The sequence below is a fragment of the Hippopotamus amphibius genome, chromosome 2, assembly GCF_030028045.1.
Source record: "Hippopotamus amphibius kiboko isolate mHipAmp2 chromosome 2, mHipAmp2.hap2, whole genome shotgun sequence".
Classification (NCBI taxonomy): domain Eukaryota; kingdom Metazoa; phylum Chordata; class Mammalia; order Artiodactyla; family Hippopotamidae; genus Hippopotamus; species Hippopotamus amphibius.
The window spans coordinates 144,809,069-144,828,356 of record NC_080187.1 but is presented as its reverse complement, the minus strand read 5'-3'; the positions used below and the strand labels follow the sequence as shown (position 1 = coordinate 144,828,356).

The 19,288-nt window shown below is 44.1% G+C and overlaps 1 protein-coding gene across 3 annotated transcripts in view; it reads left to right on the top strand.

Moving 5' to 3' along the window:
* Positions 1–177: 177 nt before the first annotated feature.
* FSD2 (fibronectin type III and SPRY domain containing 2) overlaps positions 178–19,288 on the top strand; it is a 46,162-nt gene continuing 27,051 nt past the window's right edge. For all 3 annotated transcript variants that reach the window (XM_057719975.1, XM_057719974.1, XM_057719977.1), the window contains exons 1-2: positions 178–821; positions 2,579–2,781. The gene's annotated coding sequence lies outside the window, so the exon portion shown is untranslated. The remainder of the gene's footprint in view (positions 822–2,578; positions 2,782–19,288) is intronic.

The following is a 19,288-nucleotide window of genomic DNA, read 5'->3' as shown; positions in this document are numbered from 1 at the left end:
AGGGCTCGGCTCGCCGGCGCCCGGTCTCCTCGCGCCCTCCGCCACTGGCCGGTCGGGACCGCGTCATTTTTCGCTGAAAAGGAATCGGCGTCAGCACCCCCCACGGCCTTCACTCTCGGCACTTTTGATTGGCTGCCTGCGGCCTGGGAGGCTTCCGGGGTTGGTTGGGTGATAGAAGGGCGGGTTCTCGACCACCAGCGAAAACGTCAGAAGGTCGCTGCTCTGAATCAATCAATGTCGCAACCCCTTCTGGAGTCCGGAGTTACCACTCTTGCCTCACCTTTTCCACCTGTGTATACACGGACGTTGAAAAAAAGTATTTGTTAAATGAACGAGTTATTGTCTTAGCCGCCTGCACTAAACTGTGAACCGCTTGAGAACGGCCACCCAGCTGACTTGGTCTTCTATTACCAGGACCCTAGTGAATACCTGGTTGCTGTGCTCGAGAATTGTGAGATCAAACATGAAATTAAACTAAATAGTTATTTGTTGAGGGCCTCTAAGCGCCAAGCACTGGGTAGAAGCCACAGGCTTGTTGGTATCAATTCAATAAGCTTTTATGGAATGTATGCTGAGTGCCTGGGGAGGCTGGGCGCCGAGAAGGCATACAAAAAAGATACCTCCGTTTTCAAAGTATCCCAGCTCCCAACCAACATGTTTCAATACGATCTGTGTTCTAACTCGTCATTTTAGAGACAAGGAAACCGAGACCCGGAAAAGAAACGTTTCTTAAGATACACAGACACTCAGGCAGTTCAGACACTTCAGACCACCTGGCTATTGAAGACCCGCTTAAGGAGATCCGGATATGTAATTTGCAGGTAGGGATGGGGAGTGGGTTGGAGCTGAACCTGTTCATACAACAGGAAATAAGACAGCACTGGTCTCTACCCAGGAAATGTACAGTGTAGACTGAGAAATACAGTACGTGTCAGCTCCCATCCTGTGAGAGCACTGCCAGAGGGGTAGTGGGGTTGGAGGACCGAGGGGGAGGCGTGAGAAGCCCAGAGAGCGGGGAAGGAGCCCTTCATTAAAACAAGGTTTGTGAGGGCTTGATTCCTGAACTGGTGAAAGAGCTTTTGAAGTTTTTGAGCTGGGAAAGCCAGGAATTAGATTTTTACTTGCTATTATACCCAAGGTAAAACAACAACAACAGCCCCCACTCTCCTCCAAAAAAAACCAGGACCAGGCTGAAGCTTTGGTTAGGGTCATCTCCCCCCCATGAAGATTATCCCAAGGCAATTTGTAGCCTCTGTGAAGTGTAGCTTGAAGGTCTAAAGTTGCCTGTATCTGAAGGTCCCTCCCTTTAATGTGGAGGAGAGGTGGGGCTATGGGTTCTTGGATTCCCAACAGTTACTCTGGCTGACACCCAGTCCTCTTGGAGAGATAACCTTTTAGCTGAAGTGATTTATTTTTCCTCAGACTATTTTTTAATATATCATTTTAGCTAATATGATTTACTTATAGTTCTTCAATAATCTGTTTTAATATCTTTTGTGTATTTTTACAGTATATTTTACTGTATTTGTTTTATATTATTTTATCATTTCTGTTAGTCTTTCTGAATTATTTGCTTTTTCAAAATGAAACTAGCAGGCTTTCTTATTATAAAAGAAATTTTTATTTCTTGTGAAAGGAGAATAAATGTATATATTCTTAGAAAAAATATGGAAAAGTATGCATCAAACCTAATAATTGTTGTTACCAAGATGCATGATTGGTTTGCATTCACATTATGGTTCTTTTGTAGCATTTGCTTTTTTCTAAGCCAAATATTATATATTATTTTACAATAAAAAATAGACTTTAAAAAAGTAGTAAAAGGTATATGTAATTATAAAATGGACATATCAAAGATATAAAGATATAAGTAAAATAACTCAAAAGAGATAAACCCTGCTTTCATTTTGTGTGTGTGTGTGTGTGTGTGTATATGTGTGTGTATATACATATTAAAAATTATACTGTAATAATATTTTGCATACTCTTTCTATTTACAAGTATATTGTGGGCATTTCCCACGTTAGAAAAGTAGGCATCTACATCATTATTTTTAATACTTGCCAATGTTGAATTGACAGTATGGTGATTTATTTAAAGAATTCTATATTGATAGGTTTAGATTAATTTCAATTTTCTGCCAATATAGATAATGCTGTGGTGAACATACATCTTTGCATAATTTATTCTTTCAGGTTGTTTGCTTTTGATATTTTATTTGGCTTTCAATATTTTTGTTGTATAGATACCTAGCAGTAACAGTATTTTAAAAATGAAATTTTGATTAAGGTTTCAAAAAGTAATAGATGTAAAATTCTGAAATCAAATCACCACATGCAGACTTTTAAAGGCAATGGTCCAAAACCCAATTCATGCCCTCCACCAATGGAAGAAAATAAAAACGGATCAGAGTGAAGAAAAGAGGGTGTTTGGGAGGGAGACTGGTAGAGCCATTTTTCTGGGAGAGAGCTGTTGTTGGACTGTGGTGGGGGAGGGTTGGAAGTCCCACCCTCTACCTGCAAGCCCAGTGAGGTGTCTTCAAAGGGACTCTTCAGAGAGCTTGCTGTATTTCCTGCAGGTGGGCCAATGGTGGCCTGAGGAGAGAGGATTGGCTGCTTTGGTGGCAGAGCCGGGGGAGTGCCTGCTTTGCAATCGTCTGCATCCCAGAGTTTGCCTGGACCAAGGGTGGAGCCTGTGTCCCAAGATCCAGATGTGGGCCAGCAGGACGACAGAGCCAGCAAGGAGTCACCTAGATCCTGCCTGAGAGAACCAGCTGCATGGGTGAGGAGACCTCATTTGAGAAATCTTGGAGATGGCCCACCAGGGCCTGGAGGAGGAGAGAAGGGAACTCCGTGGAATAGAGGGGTTCTCAGCCTGGTCGTGGGAACTCCAGGGGAAGGACTTCATAATGGGAAACCCCAGAGATGTATAAACGCTCAGAGAGATAGAGAGAGAGTGCTCTAAGCATCGGCCGGCCCCAGAGAGCCAGAAGCACCCACTCTCTGCAGCATCAACTCAGATAGAAGTCATCTTATCACGTTAGCGCCTCCAGCCCCTGGCAAACCAACCAGCAACTCAGGGAGGAGGTGTGGGGGGAAGAGGCCAATCTCATCCCTCCTTTCCCAGGGCAGACTTCTAGCTACAGGGGCCTCAGCTGGGGAGGGGGAAGATTTTGATGTTGGCTAAACTAAATTAATTAATGTAGTGGACTGTACATTCAGTTACTGAATGGAGAGTATGCTTTCAAGTGACCCTAGGACTGTGTGTTACCCAAGGGGGAGCAGAAAGTCATGGGCGTGCTGGATCTGTATCCAGAGAGGGGAATAAATGAGTCAATGTTCAAGGAATAGTGGGGGGAAAAAATTAAGTTGCATTTGATTACCTTCAGAGTTGTGCTTGTTCAGAAGACTCTGGGAAAAGCCCCTCAGGCCAGGTGGAAGGTGCACAGCCTGGGGACCCTCAGAAGTCCTCCTTCTCTGCATGGCCTGCAGGCGCCCTGCTATCCTTGCTGTGACAGCCCCCAGCCCTCTACACATGATCTGAGGCCCTCGGTGGAGCCACCGGACTCCAATCCCCACAGTAAACGAAGTGACTCAGGGGACAGCATGTAACCTCTCCTGGTGACACTTGAGCAGTCAGCAGCGGGCAGATCTATATTTGGACTCTCACTCATGGCAGGCCTGTTGCTATTTGCAGCCGGAGCCAGCTCGTGTTTCCCTTGCCTTTGCTGCGCCACTTGTAGAACCCTGGGCTAAAACAGGCAGGGGCAGCCGGCGGGGCACGCAGAGGTCACCGGGAGGGAAAGCGTGCTGAACGCGGATGCAGTTCCCTAGCAGTCATCCAGAGCCTCAGATTAAAAGAAGATCTTTTACGTTAGCAGGCAAGTTTTTGGATAGTCATCCTTCGAATGCGAATTGTATATTAGAAACTCAGTAACTTAGTGCTGCAATGTCAATGCAATATCTTTCCTTTAGGTGGGAAGAGCTATCTTAACCTACAGATGTGCACATAGCAGTAAACACTGTGAATGTTTCCTGTGCCTTCTTGTAGCAAGGATTCAAGAACGTGGCATTGGCATGGGGCGTGAAAGCTTCAGATGCACATAGGAAGAGGCTGGTGATTCTTGCAGTGTGTTTTTAGGGTATTTTTAGTGCAGAGGTCCATTTGTTGGAACAGTTTGGAACCCTAAGTGTTGATACCATTCGGCTATGGTATCGGGCTGATAAATATCTTCTATTTTAATCCGCATGTGCATGCTGACAAATCATAATTTTATTCTTTGACTCAAATACTGAAAAACAGAATCATCATCATTTTTTCACTGTTATGCATACCCCCTCCTCCCATAGAAAGTTTTCAGGTGTGGGCTGTGCTGATTTGGACCATCTTGCAAAACTGTACAGCTAACACTTTAAGCAAGTTTCTTTAGCTGTGGCTTGGAATTTTCCAGGGGCTACAGGGGTGAGCTTCAAAATTGTATGCAAAATTATGCTTGTGCCCTGGTGGGCTCCCTTTTGGGGAGAGAATTCACAGCTTTCAGTAGCTTCTCAGGGGTATCCATGACCCATAAAAGGTTAAAAGACATTTTTTTGGGGGGGACTTTTCTGATTAAAGCACAGGAGCACACCTCCCATATAAGACTTAGGCAAAAGTCTTTTTTTTTTAACTGTAGATCAATTGCATAGAGTAGAAGCTACCCAGCTGATATATTTTTATAGACTGTGATTTACTACTGTATTTCTCTAAGCCTCAGTTTAACATCTATAAAATGACAATTTATTTTTAATATTCCCCACTTCTGAATATTTTGTTAAGAAATGGAAAGAGTATGGATGTTGAGGGGGAAAGTGAGTGTCAACTGTGGGGTGTGTTGCAATATTCCTCCTTTGCTGCCAAGTTCCCAGGCCAGTGTGTGGTGGTTTATTCACAGAGCAAATGCTAGCGTGGAAGAACTTGTTCTTGTTAGCATCTGTGCTCAGTGTTTTCCAGTCTTCCTGCTTGTTTAACACTTTGATTTAGTATTTCACATTCCAGCAACAGGTTGAATTTTTCAGGATGATTTATTGGTAATACAGAATCCTGGTTTTCTCCCTTTTGGTAGCATATGGAAATGTGTTATTTTTAGCTAGGCTGCTCCTCTGTCTGTAGGTGGTATGGTTTCGTGGAAAAATGGGTTGGGTTGAGTCCAGCACTCAGAATGGGGCTGGAGGGACTTCCCTGGCAGTCCAGTGGTTAAGACTCTGAGCCCCCAGTGCAGTGGGCACAGGTTCGATCCCTAGTCAGGGAACTAAGATCCCACATGCCGTGTGGCACAGCCAAAAGATTAAAAAAAGAAGAAGAAGAATGGGGCTGGATACTGAGCAGCCCTAGATCAAGCCTTGTTAAATGACACTGGCCACATAAAGCCATTTTTCCTCACAGGGACTCAGTTTTGCCGTCCTAAAGTCAGGAAATTGAGTTAGATGCTTTCCAAGGGACCCTCCATTCTTAGAATTCACATCTCTGCCGAGGCCCCTTGGAAGCTCTTGCTGTAAGGAGTGGTGATCTCATAGCCAGTGACCGTGTCTGGATGTGAGGCTGCCCTGCTTTGGCGCTTTCTCCCATCTTCAGCTGTTTTCAAGAGACACAATGATCCCATAGTGGCCACAGGTGATTCCACACTACTCTGGTCACTGTGAGTTTTCCCTTTCTGACCCTGGCCCTCCCCCTCCATGAGTGACAAGGTGGGAGACCTCTAACCTAGCCCGGGTGGGAGAAGCTGAGTTCCTACTAATAACAATAACAGTAACAGTAACAGTAACAGCAATAACAGCAGCTAACACTTATTGAGCCGTTCACTGTGCTAGGCATTGTACACCCGTTACGTTATTTCCTCTAAATGCCAACTTTATGAGGTAGAAACTATCAGTAAACCCATCTCGGGACTTCCCTGGTGGTCCAGTGGTTAAGACTCTGTGCTTCCAATGCAGAGGGTGCGGATTCCATCCCTGGTCGAGGAGCTAAGATCCCACATGATGTGCAGCGCAGGCAAAAGAACAAAAACAAAAATAAAAAACCGAAAACAACCATCTCATGGGCTCATGAAAGTAAGGTCTAGAGAGAGAATTTTCCCAAGACTACACTGCTAGGAAGTAGCAGAGATAGAATGCAAACACAGGACTTTCTGAATCCAGAGCAAAGTGGCCTTAGGGAGAGGTAAGGGGAGGGGGTGGAGAGATGTTACTTGGAGACTGAGAAGACAGAATCAGAATCAGAACTAACTGGGCATTAGTTAGATTGCAGGATGTCAGGGATGAGCCCCTGGTCTCTGATTTGGGTGCTGAAGGGAGGGGGTGTCATGCTATTGTTAGTGGATATTAGGAACGCAGTGGCCGCCATGAGGCTGTGACAGGGATGGGCCATGGGGACGGGTAGGGAGCTCTCAGCAGGAAGAACAGCCTGAGCCAGAGCCTTGTGTGGGGCTCACATGAAAGGACACTGAGAGTGGTCAGAAGGAACAGCAGTGTCCACCAGAGAAGGCCAGGCTGTTTGGGGAGGTGGAGCTAGGACATGAGGGGTGGGGGATAACTTCCCTGATGCCCACGGGAGTTGGGACTCACCAGCAGTGGAGCCCTCAGAGTGCAGGACATGCAGACTTACCACTTCCTTATGGGCACAGCAACGTGGTGCTGTGCTTACGCTGGGCAGGGACACTTGTGAGGAGAGCGATGGGGTGCATGGCCAGCGGACTATAGAGACGGTTTCAAGGAGGATTCCTGCCTACAAGGTGACACTCAGGTGTGATGCTGGAGCCACAGTGGGAAACTGTGATTTTGGCCCACATGACCAGAGCCTGTGCTTTAAGAGGGGGAGGTATCCTGGGGTCCCAGGACAGAGGGAATTGGTGTCTCTGAGAGGCTGTGCACCAGCCCAGGGCCTCCTTTCCACCAGGAATCGTGTCTCATTCATTGGACCCCCGGCACCCAGCACAGTCCTGTTCTCTTGAATCCACACCCCTCCAGTCCCATGAACAGTCAGGGATGGTGCCAAGAATGATGCCCAGCATCACAGCCCGTGCACATGGTGGGGTCACCTGTGATCTCTGTGTGGGTGCAGACTTCCCAGGTCACCCTGTGTCACCCCACAGGGTGCTGGGGCAGGACTTCTGAGACTCTGGCCTGACCAGGTGGGGCCTGGAGCAGAGAGAACAGCCAGGAGCCAGGAGTGAAGACAGGGGAACTGCTCCTAAGCTTGGGAGACCTGCTGCTGATGCACGCCTGTAAGAGGCCCCTGGAAGCGTGATCCTGTCATCCTCTCAGCTTCTATTTCCAGATCTAATTGCCCTCCACCTCATTCCCCTCACCCTGCCTCCATGATGCCACGCCAGAGCTCAAAGCAAATGTTAGTGGTGAAACACTACTTCTACTCAATGGAGTTGTTCTTCTCCCCCAGCTTTACTGAGATATAATTGACGTACAACTTTGTGTAAGATTAAGGTGTGCATGTGATGATGTGATACGTATTTTTATAGAGAAATGATTACCACAGTGTTTACTTTCTGTTTCTGTGAGTTCAGCTTCTTCAGGTTTCACACATAAGTGGGATCATACAGTATTTGTCTTTCTCTGTTTGATTCATCTCACTTAGCAGAATGCTTTCAAAGTTCATGTATGTTGTTGGAAATGGCAGGATTTCCTTCTTTTTATGGCTGAATAATATTCCATTGTGTGTGTGTGTGTGTGTCTTTCTTTACATGTTCATCCATTGATGGACATGTCTTGACTATTGTGAATAAAGCTGCAATGAACATAGGAGTGCAGATATCTCTTCAAAATAATGATTTCATTTTCTTCAGATGTATACCCAAAAGTGGGATTGCTGGATCATATGATAGTTCTATTTTTAATTTTTTGAGAAACCTCCATACTGTTTTCCATAGTGGCTGCACCAGTGTACATGCAGACCAACACTGAACAAGAGTTTCCCCTTTTCCACATCCTTATGCACACTTACCTCTTCTCTTTTTTAAAATAGCCATGCTAACAGGTCTGAGATGGTAGCTCATTGTGGGTTTGATTTGCATTTCCCAAATGATTAGTGATGTTGAGCATCTTTCCATGTACCTGTTGGCCATCTCAGTCTCTTCTTTAGAAAAAAAAGTCTGTTCAGGTCCTCTTCCCATTTTTAAATCAGATTATTGAGGGGAGGGGTTGCTATTGGGTTATATGAGTTCCTTATATATTTTGGAGATTAACCCCTTATCATATAGTTTGCAAATATTTTCTCCCATTCCATAGGTTGCCTTTTCATTTTATTGATTGTTTCTTTTGCTGTGCAAAAGCTTTTTAGTTTGGTGTAGACCCACTTGTTTGTTTTTGCTTTTGCTGCTTGTGCTTTTGGTGCTATATGGCACTTTTCCCCTATGTTTTCTTCTAGGACTTTTATGGTTTCAGTTCTTACATTTAAGTCTTTAATCCATTTTGAATTAATTTTGATGAGTGGCATAAGATAGGGGTCCAATTTCATTCTTTTGCATATGATTATCCAGTTTCCCCAGCACCATTTATTGAAGAGACCATCCTTTCCCACAATAGAGTAATTTTGATTAATTATACAATCAGACACACAGGAGAGTGGAGGCAGTATCTAGAGCCCCTTTGGACAGTAGGCTCTGATTGACCAATAAAGGATGTGGGGACCTAGGATGGATCAGAATCCGGGAGAAGGCAAAGTGGTGCTTCCATAGTTTTATGGCCCTTTTGGCCTTGGGAACCATTTGAGGGAGACCTTGGCTAAAGCAGGGATGATGTACATGCTACTCAGGAAGAATTAGGAATCCTTTGGGTCTGCTGTGTGTGTGTGTGTGTGTGTGTGTGTAGAGGGGCTTCTTGGTCCAGCTCAGTACTAGTTTTGTTTTTGTTGGGATACAGACTCATTGTGGGGAGATGTGTCCTACTACACTTGAAGCATCCCTAAAACAGGCTATGTTGATGAGGACATTCCAGGACCGCCCAGCCAGGGTCTAGTGGTGAGCAGGTTTCTTACCAGTAACCCAAAAGAACATCCAGTCTGTAGCCATCTTCGTAGGTCCTGAAAGCTGGGGGTGGGGAACAAAGCACTAGTCCCAGAGCCTCTTGCTTTGTGACACAGCCTCTGGGAGCAACCCAATGGATGAATGAAGATTCATCCATTCCCTCCTCCCAGGAAGTGGCCAGGTGTCCATGCACCTAGTGGTGGTCCAGGACACAGTGGAGCTAGTACCTTGTGCATCAGTCCTGCATAGTCATCGTACTCGGCCTCAGCAGACATGGCTGAAGTGATGTTTACCATTTTCGTTCTTTCTTTTCTTTCCTTCTTTTCTTCCTTCTTTCCTTCCTTCCTTCTTTCTTCCTTTTTCTTTCTTTCCTTCTTTCTTTCTTTCTTTTTTTATTTTATTTTAATTTTTTTATCTTTATTGGTTATAATTGCTTTACAGTAGTGTGTCACTTTCTGCTATACAACAAAATGAAAGAGCCACATGTATACATATATCCCCATATCCCCTCCCTCTTGAGCCTCCCTCCCAGCCTCCCTATACCATCCCTTTAGGTTTTCACAAAGCATCAAGCTGATCTCCCTGTGCTCTGTAGTAGCTTCCCACTAGCCATCTATTTTACATTTGGTAGCGTGTATATATCGATGCCACTCTCTCACTACGACCCAGCTTCCCCTCCCGCTGGTGTCCTCAGGTCCATTCTCTACATCTGCATCTCTGTTCCTACCCTGCCACTAGGTTCACCAGTACCATTTTTCTAGATTCCATATATATGTGTTAGCATACGGTATTTGTTTTTCTCGTTCTGGCTTACTTCACTCTGTATGATAGATTCTGGGTCCATCCACCTCACTACGAATAGCTCAATTTCATTCCTTTTTATGGCTGAGTAATATTCCATTGTATATATGTGCCACATCTTCTTTATCCATTCATCTGTTGATGGACATTTAGGTTGCTTCCATGTCCTGGCTATTGTAAATAGTGCTGCAGTGAACATTGTGGTACATGTATCTTTTTGAATTACGGTTTTCTCTGGGTACATGTGCAATAGTGGGATTGCTGGGTCATTTGGTAGTTCTATTTTTAGTTTTTTAAGGAAATTCCATACTGTTTTCCATAGTGGTTGTATCAATTTACATTCCCACCAACAGTGCAGGAGGGTTCCCCTTTCTCCACACCCTCTCCAGCATTTATTATTTCTAGATTTTTTGATGATGGCCATTCTGACTGGTGTGAGGTGATACCTCATTGTGGTTTTGATTTGCATTTCTCTAATGATTAGTGACGTTGAGCATCTTTTCATGTGTCTGTTGGCCATCTGTATGTCTTCCTTGGAGAAATGTCTATTTAGGTCTTCCACCCATTTTTGGATTGGGTTGTTTGTTTTTTTGATATTGAGCTTCATGAGCTGCTTATGTATTTTGGAGAGTAATCCTCTGTCATGCTTCATTTACAAATATTTTCTCCCATTCTGAGGGTTGTCTTTTTGTCTTGTTTATGGTTTCCTTTGCTGTGCAAAAGCTTTTAAGTTTCATTAGGTCCCATTTGTTTATTTTTGTTTTTATTTCCATTATTCTGGGAGGTGGGTCAAGAAGGATCTTGCTATGATTTATGTTACAGAGTATTCTGCCTATATTTTCCTCTAAGAGTTTTATAGTGTCCGGTCTTACATTTAGGTCTTTAATCCATTTTGAGTTTATTTTTGTGTATGGTGTTAGGTAGTGTCCTAGTTTCATTCTTTTACATGTAGCTGTCCAGTTTTCCCAGCAACACTTATTGAAGAGGCTGTCTTTTCTCCATTGTATGTTCTTGCCTCCTTTGTCATATATTAGGTGACCATATGTGTGTGGGTTTATCTCTGGGCTTTCTATCCTATACCACTGATCTATATTTCTGTTTTTGTGCCAGTACCATACTGTCTTGATTACTGTAGCTTTGTAATATAGTCTGAAATCAGGGAGCCTGATTCCTCTGGCTGTGTTTGTCTTTCTCAAGATTGCTTTGGCTATTTGGGGTCTTTTGTGTTTCCACACAAATTGTAAAACTTTTTGTTCTAATTCTGTGAAGAATGCCATTGGTAATTTGATATGGATTGCACTGAATCTGTAGATTGCTTTGAGTAGTAGAGTCATTTTCACAATGTTGATTCTTCCAATCCAAGAACATGGTATATTTCTCCATCTGTTCATGTCATCTTTGATTTCTTTCATCAGTGTTATATAGTTTTCTGAATACAAGTCTTTTGTATCCTTAGGTAGGTTTATGCCTAGGTATTTTATTCTTTTTGTTGTGATGGTAAAGGGGATTGTTTCTTTAATTTCTCTTTCTGATTTTTCGTTGTTGGTATATAGGAATGCAAGAGGTTTCTGTGCATTAATTTTGTATCCTGCAGCTTTACCAGATTCATTGATTAGTTCTAGTAGTTTTCTGGTGACATCTTAAAATTTTCTATGTATAGTATTATATCATCTGCAAACAGTGACAGTTTTACTTCTTCTTTTCCAATATGGATTCCTTTTATTTCTTTTTCTTCTCTGATTGCCATGGCTAGGACTTCCAAAACTGTTGAATAACAGTGGTGAGAGTGGACATCCTTGTCTTATTCCTGACCTTAGCAGAAATGCTTCCAGTTTTTCACCATTGAGAATAATGTTTCCTGTGGGTTTATCATATATGGCCTTTATTATGTTGAGGTAGATTCCCTCTGTGCCCACTTTCCGGAAAGTTTTTATCATAAATGGGTGTTGAATTTTGTCAAAAGCTTTTTCTGCCTCTACTGAGAAGATCATGTGGTTTTTATTCCTTAAATTGTTAATATGATGTATCACATTGATTCACTTGTATATATGGAAGAATCCTTGCATTCCAGGGATAAACCCCACTTGATCATGGTGTATGATCCTTTTAATGTGTTGTTGGATTCTGTTTGTTAGTATTTTGTTGAGGATTTTTGCATCTATGTTCATCAGTGATATTGGTCTGTAATTTTCTTTTTTTGTGATATTTTTGTCTAGTTTTGGTATCAGGGTGATGGTGGCCTCGTAAAAAAATTTGGGCGTGTTCCTCCTTCTGCAGTTTTTTGGAAGAGTTTGAGAAGAGTAGGTGTTAGCTCTTCTCTAAATGTTTGATGGAATTCACCTGTGAAGCCATCTGGTCCTGGACTTTTGTTTGTTGAAAGATTTTTTATTAGAGTTTCAATTTCATTACTTATGATAGGTCTGTTTATACTTTCTAATTCTTCCTGATTCAGTCTTGGGAAATTGTACCTTTCCAAGAATTTGGCCATTTCTTTGAGGTTTTCCATTTTATTGGCATATAGTTGTTTATAGTAGTCTCTTATAATCCTTTGTATTTCTATGGTGTCAGTTGTGATTTCTCCTTTTTCATTTCTAATTTTATTGATTTGTGTCCTCTCCCTTTTTTTCTTGATGAGTCTGGCTAAAGGTTTATCAATTTTGTTTATCTTCCCAAAGAACCAACTTTTAGTTTTATTGACCTTTGCTACTGTTTTCTTATTTTCTATTTCATTTATTTCTGCTCTGATCTTTATGATTTCTTTCCTTCTACTGATTTTGGGTTTTCTTTGTTCTTCTTTCTCTAGTTGTTTCAGGTGTATGGCTAGATTGCTTACTTGAAATTTTTCTTGTTTCTTGAGGTGAGATTGAATTGCTATAAACTTCCCTCTTAGAACTGCTTTTGCTGCATCCCATAGGTTTGGGGTCATCGTGTTTTCATTGTCATTTATTTCTATGTATTTTTTAATTTCTTCTTTGATTTCTTAAGTGATCACTTGGTTATTAGTAGTGCATTGTTTAGCCTCCACGTATTTGTGTTTTTTACGGTTTTTTTCCTGTAGTTGATTTCTAATTTCATAGGCTCATGATCAGAAAAGATGCTTGATACGATTTCAATTTTCTTGAAGTTTCCAAAACTTGATTTGTGACCCAAGATGTGATCTATCCTGGAGAATGTTCCATGTGCACTTGAGAAGTGTATTCTGCCACTTTTGGGTGGAATGTTCTATAAATATCAATTAAATCTATCTGGTCTATTGTGTCATTTAAAGCTTGTGTTTCCTTGTTTATTTTCTGTTTGGATGATCTATCCACTGGTGTAAGTGGGGTATTAAAGTCCCCTACTATTACTGTGTTACTGTCGATTTCTGCTTTTATGGCTGTTAGCATTTGCCTTATGTATTGAGGTGCTCCTATGTTGGGTGCATAAATATTTACAATTGTTATATCTTCTTCTTGGATTGATCCTTTGATCACTATGTAGTGTCCTTCCTTATCTCTTGTAAGAGTCTTTATTTTGAAGTCTGTTTTACCTGATATGAGTATTGCTACTCCAGCTTTCTTTTGATTTCCATTTGCATGTAATATCTTTTTCCATCCTTTCACTTTCAGTCTGTATGTGTCCCTAGGTCTGAAATGGGTCTCTTGTAGACAATATATGTGTGGATCTTGTTTTTGTATCCATTCAGCCAATCTGTGTCTTTTGGTTGGAGCATTTAATCCATTTACATTCAAGGTAATTATCGATATGTATGTTCCTATTACCATTTTCTTAATTGTGTTGGGTTTGGTTTTGTGGGTCTTTTCCTTCTCTTGTGTTTCCCTCCTAGAGAATTTCCTTTAGCATTTGTTGTAAAGCTGATTTGGTGGTGCTGAATTCTCTTAGCTTTTGCTTGTCTGTAAAGCTTTTGATTTCTCTGTCAAATCTGAATGAGTTCCTTGCTGGGTAGAGTAATCTTGGTTGTAGGTTTTTCTCTTTCATCACTTTAAGTATGTCTTGCCACTCCCTTCTGGCCTGTAGAGTTTTTGCAGAAAAATCAGTTGATAACCTTATGGGGTTTCCTTTGTATGTTATTTTTTGCTTTTCCCTTGCTGCTTTTAATATTTTTTTTAATTTAATTTTTGTTAATTTGACTAATATGTGTCTTGGTGTGTTTCTTCTAGGGTTAATCCTGTATGGGACTCTCTGTGCTTCCTGGACTTGGGAGACTATTTCTTTTCCCATGTTAGAGAAGTTTTCCACTATAATCTCTTCGAATATTTTCTCAGACCCTTTCTTTTTCTCTTCTTCTTCTGGGACCCCTGTAATTCAAATGTTAGTGTGTTTAGTGTTGTTCCAGAGATCTCTAAGACTGTCCTCAATTCTTTTCATTCTTTTTTCTTTATTCTCTTCCTTGGCAGTTATTTCCACCATTCTATCCTCCATCTCACTTATTTGTTCTTCTGCCTCAGTTATTCTGTTACTGATACTTTCCAGTGTATTTTTCATTTCAGTTATTGTGTTGTTTATCTCTGATTGTTTGTTCTTTAGTTCTTCTAGATCTTTGTTAAACATTTCTTGTATTTTCTCAATTCTGTTTCCAAGATTCTGGGTCATCTTTACTATCATTACTCTGAATTCTTTTTCAGCTAGGTTGCCTATTTCCTCTTCATTTATTTGGCCTTGTGTGTTTTTACCTTGTTCCTTCATCTGTGACATATTTTTTTGTCGTCTCATTTTCCCTCTCCTTTGGATGGATGGGATTATGTTCCTGTCTCACTGGGTGTTTGGCCTGAGGCTTCAAGCACTGGAGTTTGTAGGCTGTTGAGTAGAGCTGGGTCTTGGTGCTGAGGTGAGAACCTCTGGGAGACCTCACTCTGATGAATATTCCCTGGGGTCTGGGGTTCCCTGTTAGTCCAGTGTTTTGGACTCAGAGCTCCCACCTCAGGAGCTCAGGCCTGACCCTGGGCTTATGAATCAAGATCCCACAAACATGTGGAGCAGGAAAAGGACAAAAAAAAAAGTAGCAAAACAGCAGAACAATAGCAAGATAAAAAATACAATAAGAATAGGAAACTAACAGATGTGTTAGAAAAAATTTTTAAAAATAGATGGAGCAACAACTGGAAGGTAAAACAACTGCAATAGCCAAAGTGAGGAGGTGGAAAAAAGAAAACAAGGAAGAAAGGGGAAAAAAAAAAAAAGCCAGAGAAGGCCTTGGCTGTGGGGGCAGGGCTTAGGCAGGGGCAGGGTTTAGGCAGTGGGTGGGGCCTATGGTTAGAAAAGGCCCTGGGGATGGTGGGGAATGGGGCTTAGGCCCAGTGAGGCAGAGGGGCCCAGAAATGCCTCTGGTCCTGGGGGCAAAGGACCAGGTCCAGGTACCTAGCAGGCTCCCTGGGCCCGAGTTGATGGGAGAAATGCTAGGCACCGCCTCCAATCCTCTGATCCCAGAGGGTCCCTCCGCCTGGGCCTCTCTTCTTCTCCCCCCACCACTTCCCTCCTCCACCCCTAGGACCAACAGGCCTGGAGGGGCCCTTGGAAGGTGGAGGGCCTGCCCGGGAGGAATACCCGGCAGCACCGCCCCTGTTCTTCCAGTCTTGAGAAGTCCCTTCCCACCCCGACTGTTTGCCCCTCTTCTTCTGCCCCCTTCCCCTTCCCCTTTCCTCTCACACGCCTAGGACCCACACACCAGAGGAGGCCCTGGAGAGTGAAGGACCAGGCCCAGGAGCCCAGCCAGCTTCCTGGGCCGAGTGGGGAGGGGAAACGCCTTCTCGCCTCCCTGGTCCTGTGATCTCAAAGCACACACCCGCCCCCCACTAGTCCACCTCTCCACCTCTTTGCCCCTCCTCCCTCCCTGCTACACCCCTAGGACCCAGGTGGCCTAGAGGGGGCCTCGGAGGATGGAGGACCCAGCTGGAGAGCCCAGCAGGCTCCCAGGCCCGGGAGCCCAGCAGGCCTCCTGGCCAGCTGGGCAGGAAAAACCCAGATGCGGTCCACCGATCCCCCTAGACCTGGAGGGTCTCTCCAGGCGGAAACCTCCCCCCTCACCCAGCCACCCCCCAGGGGTGCTGCTCTTGTCTGGCTTCCACTTCTCCACCCCCCTGGCTTCCTCCACGTCTTACCCAGTCGCTCAGGGGTTCCTCTGGTCTCTTTGGGCCTCAGGTCCACCACCAGCCTCTGGCAGCTGATATAGTTGTGGAGAGACTCGAACTCCATGTCTTCCCACGTGGCTCTTTCTTTTTTAAATATTTATTTATTTATTTTTCTGGGTTGGATCTGAGTTGTGGCACCCAGGTTCTTTGGGATCTTCGTTGAGGCGTGTGAGATCTTTCATTGCGGTGCTCAGGCTTCTCTCTAGTTGTGGTGCACAGGCTTAGTTGCCCCACAGCATGTGGGATCTTCGTTACCCGGCCAGGGATCGAACCCATGTCCCCTGCATTGGAAGGTGGATTCTTAACCACTGGACCACCAGGGAAGTCCCACCATTTTCTTTCATATGAAGAGTTTGGGGGCATTAGTGAATGGGACTGAAGCTTTTCTCAACCCCAAGTGTGATGTGGCCAGTCTTGGAATTTCAGGAGTTAAGTTTCCTTATGGGGACCCTGATCCCAGAAACCAGTTGCATGTGTGGTATGGGTTTAGGATAGCAGTGTCTTTGTACCCTAATAGCTGCTGAAAGTCTGCCCTCTCTGTGTGGTGCTAATGGAGGAAATGGAAGAACAGCATCCTGTGGGAACTTAAGAGTGAAGGAGGGGAGAGATAAGATCCACAGGAGCTTAGCAGGGCCAGATCTGTGTAGTCATATCCCCACTGTCCCCGCCATGGTCAGAGAAGGTCATTCAGTTCAGAAGCCCATTCACTCAGAAGGGGCTTCCAATGAGGGTCATGGCCATGATTAAATTGGGGAAGTGATATTTGGTGCAGAGCCGCTGAAGAGATGTGGCCAGGGACTCCTCCAAGTTAACCTGGGCTGTGCAGGTCTCCACCACTAGGATCCAGAACCTCCTATTCTTGGGCTAAACCTTCCTAAAATGGAGCCAGGCCTGGGACTGGTCAGACCTCTGCTCTCCTCATCACCACCCTTGGCCTTTCCTTGTGGCTCACAAGACAGAACTCAAAGTGCATGGGGGCAGGCAGCAGCAGGAGCCTGGCTGGCTGCCCCGGGAGTGAGGACGGAGGTCTGGGCCAACAGGGCAAAGTGTCGTCTCTGAGTAGCCTTGGATGCATGGCCGAGTTCTTTTCCCCAAGAACATGGGTAGAAAAGCTGAGTGACAATAAAAGATCTTAAAGGGAAAAAAGAAAAGAAAAGAAAAGCTGAGTGATCCTTTGTCTCTGCAGACAGAGGCTGAGAAACAAGGATGAAACTGAAGGCCTATAGCAGGAATGTCCAGGGAGGGGACTGGGACCCCTAGAATCAGTTCAGGACCTCACAGACACTAAAGGCCAGAGTGCGGACAGGCTGAAGAAAGTGGGTTCTTTGGACATCTACCAAGACAACGGAGCCTCCAGGCATCTTCTAGTGTGTCTGTAGAGATGGTCGCAGGTGTGTGGCTTGAGAGGGTGGATGTCACACCATACATCAAAGTAGAAAGAAGAGAACGTGAGAGGAAACATCTGGGGGTGTCAAGTTTGAGGTGACTGGGGCTGTTCAGGAAGGCAGCTGTGGGAGTTCCTTTGTCAAGACTCCGCACTTCTAATGCAAGGGTTGCAGGTTCGATCTCTAGTCGGGGAACTTAAGATCCCACATGCCATGCAGCATGGCCAAAAAAAAAAAAAAAGTTAGGAAGGCAGCTGGTCCTCTAGAGCTCTGCCTCCACTTGGGGAGAGGTGAGGACCAGAGACAAGGGTTTGGAGCCATCTTCAGAGAGGGGGACGTGGAAGCTGTGAGCGTGGCCGAGATCACCTGGAGCAGGTGGAGAGTGAGAAGAGGAATTAGATGGAAGCCTGGGGGATGCCAGCGTGTGAGGAGCAGCCAAGGGAGGGAATCAGCAAAGACTCCAGCAGGCAGTGGCCTGGGAGGAGATTGCAGTGGAGCCAGGGGAGAAGGGAGGGCGAATAGGATCGAATGACACAGGGCAGTCAAGAGAGCTTGGGCAGCGTCCATGGATTTCACAATTAGGCCGTCGGAGAGTATTATATTTAAAAGGCAGTCAGGACTTCCCTGGTGGTCCAGGGGTTAAGATTGCGCTTCCAATGCAGAGGGTGCGAGTTCAATCCCTGGTCAGGGAACTAAGATACATGCCACACTGCACAGCCAAAATAAAGAAATGAAATAAAATAAAATCCAGAACTTAAAAAAAAATAAAAGGCAATCAAGAGTGGAAATAGTGGAAAGAAAAATGAATGGCATTTTTATTATTATATACCTTTAGAATGGTCACTGAAAGGATAGTCTGTCAGCAATGTCACAAAGTCCCTCATTGCAGAAAGATAAGCAAAATTGACAGAGTCAGCCACTGAACCTGACTTCTGTGCACAACTGCAGAACAAGTAGCTAGACAAACCGCTGGCTGCTAGCTCTGACCCCGGAAATGGAAATTAAGGGAAGCTGTTTGGATCATAAAGGTTATGGCTGGGGGGAAAAGTGCTCAACTGTAGCTTTAAAAATGTTTTTGCTTTTGTTCTTTTCCTCAAAACCTCATTATATATGTGTTATTTTGGAAGAGTTTAGTAATATGAATGTTTAACCAACTATCTATACATGGTAGCCCAGCCAAGTTGACACAAAATTAATCATCACAGTAGACAATGGGTTTAAATAGACATTTCTCCAAAGAAGATATACAAATGCTAGCATGTGCATGAAAAGATGCCCTACGTGATTAGGCATCTGGGAAATGCAGATCAAAACCACAATGGGATACCAATATATGTCTCCTAGGATGGCTGTAATCCAAAAGATAGACAAAAAGAGTGTTGATGAGGATGTGGAGAAAATTAAACCCTCATACACTGGTGATAAGAATGCAAAAAATGGTGGCTTCCCTGGTGGCGCAGTGGTTAAGAATCCACCTGCCAATGCAGGGGACGTGGGTTCAATCCCTGGTCCAGGAAGATCCCACATGCCGCGGAGCAACTAAGCCCATGTGCCACAACTACTGAAGCCCATGTGCCAGAGCCCATGCTCTGCAGCCAGAGAAGCCACTGCAATGAGAAGCCCACGCACCACAACGAAGAGTAGCCCCGGCTCTCTGCAACTAGAGAAAGCCCGCGCTGCAACGAAGACCCAACACAGCCAAAGATGATGGTAGATAGGCAGATAGATAGATAGATAGATAGAGAGATAGGTAGGTAGGTAGGTAGGTAGGTAGGTAGATAGATAGATAGATAGATAGATAGATAGATAGATAGATAGATAGATAAAAAGAATGCAAAAAATGTACAGCCACTTTGGACAAGAGTTTGGCAGTTCCTCAAAAAGTTAATCATAGAGTTATCATAGTATCCAGCAATTCCACTCCTCAGAGTATACTCAAGAGAAATAAAGACATATGTCTC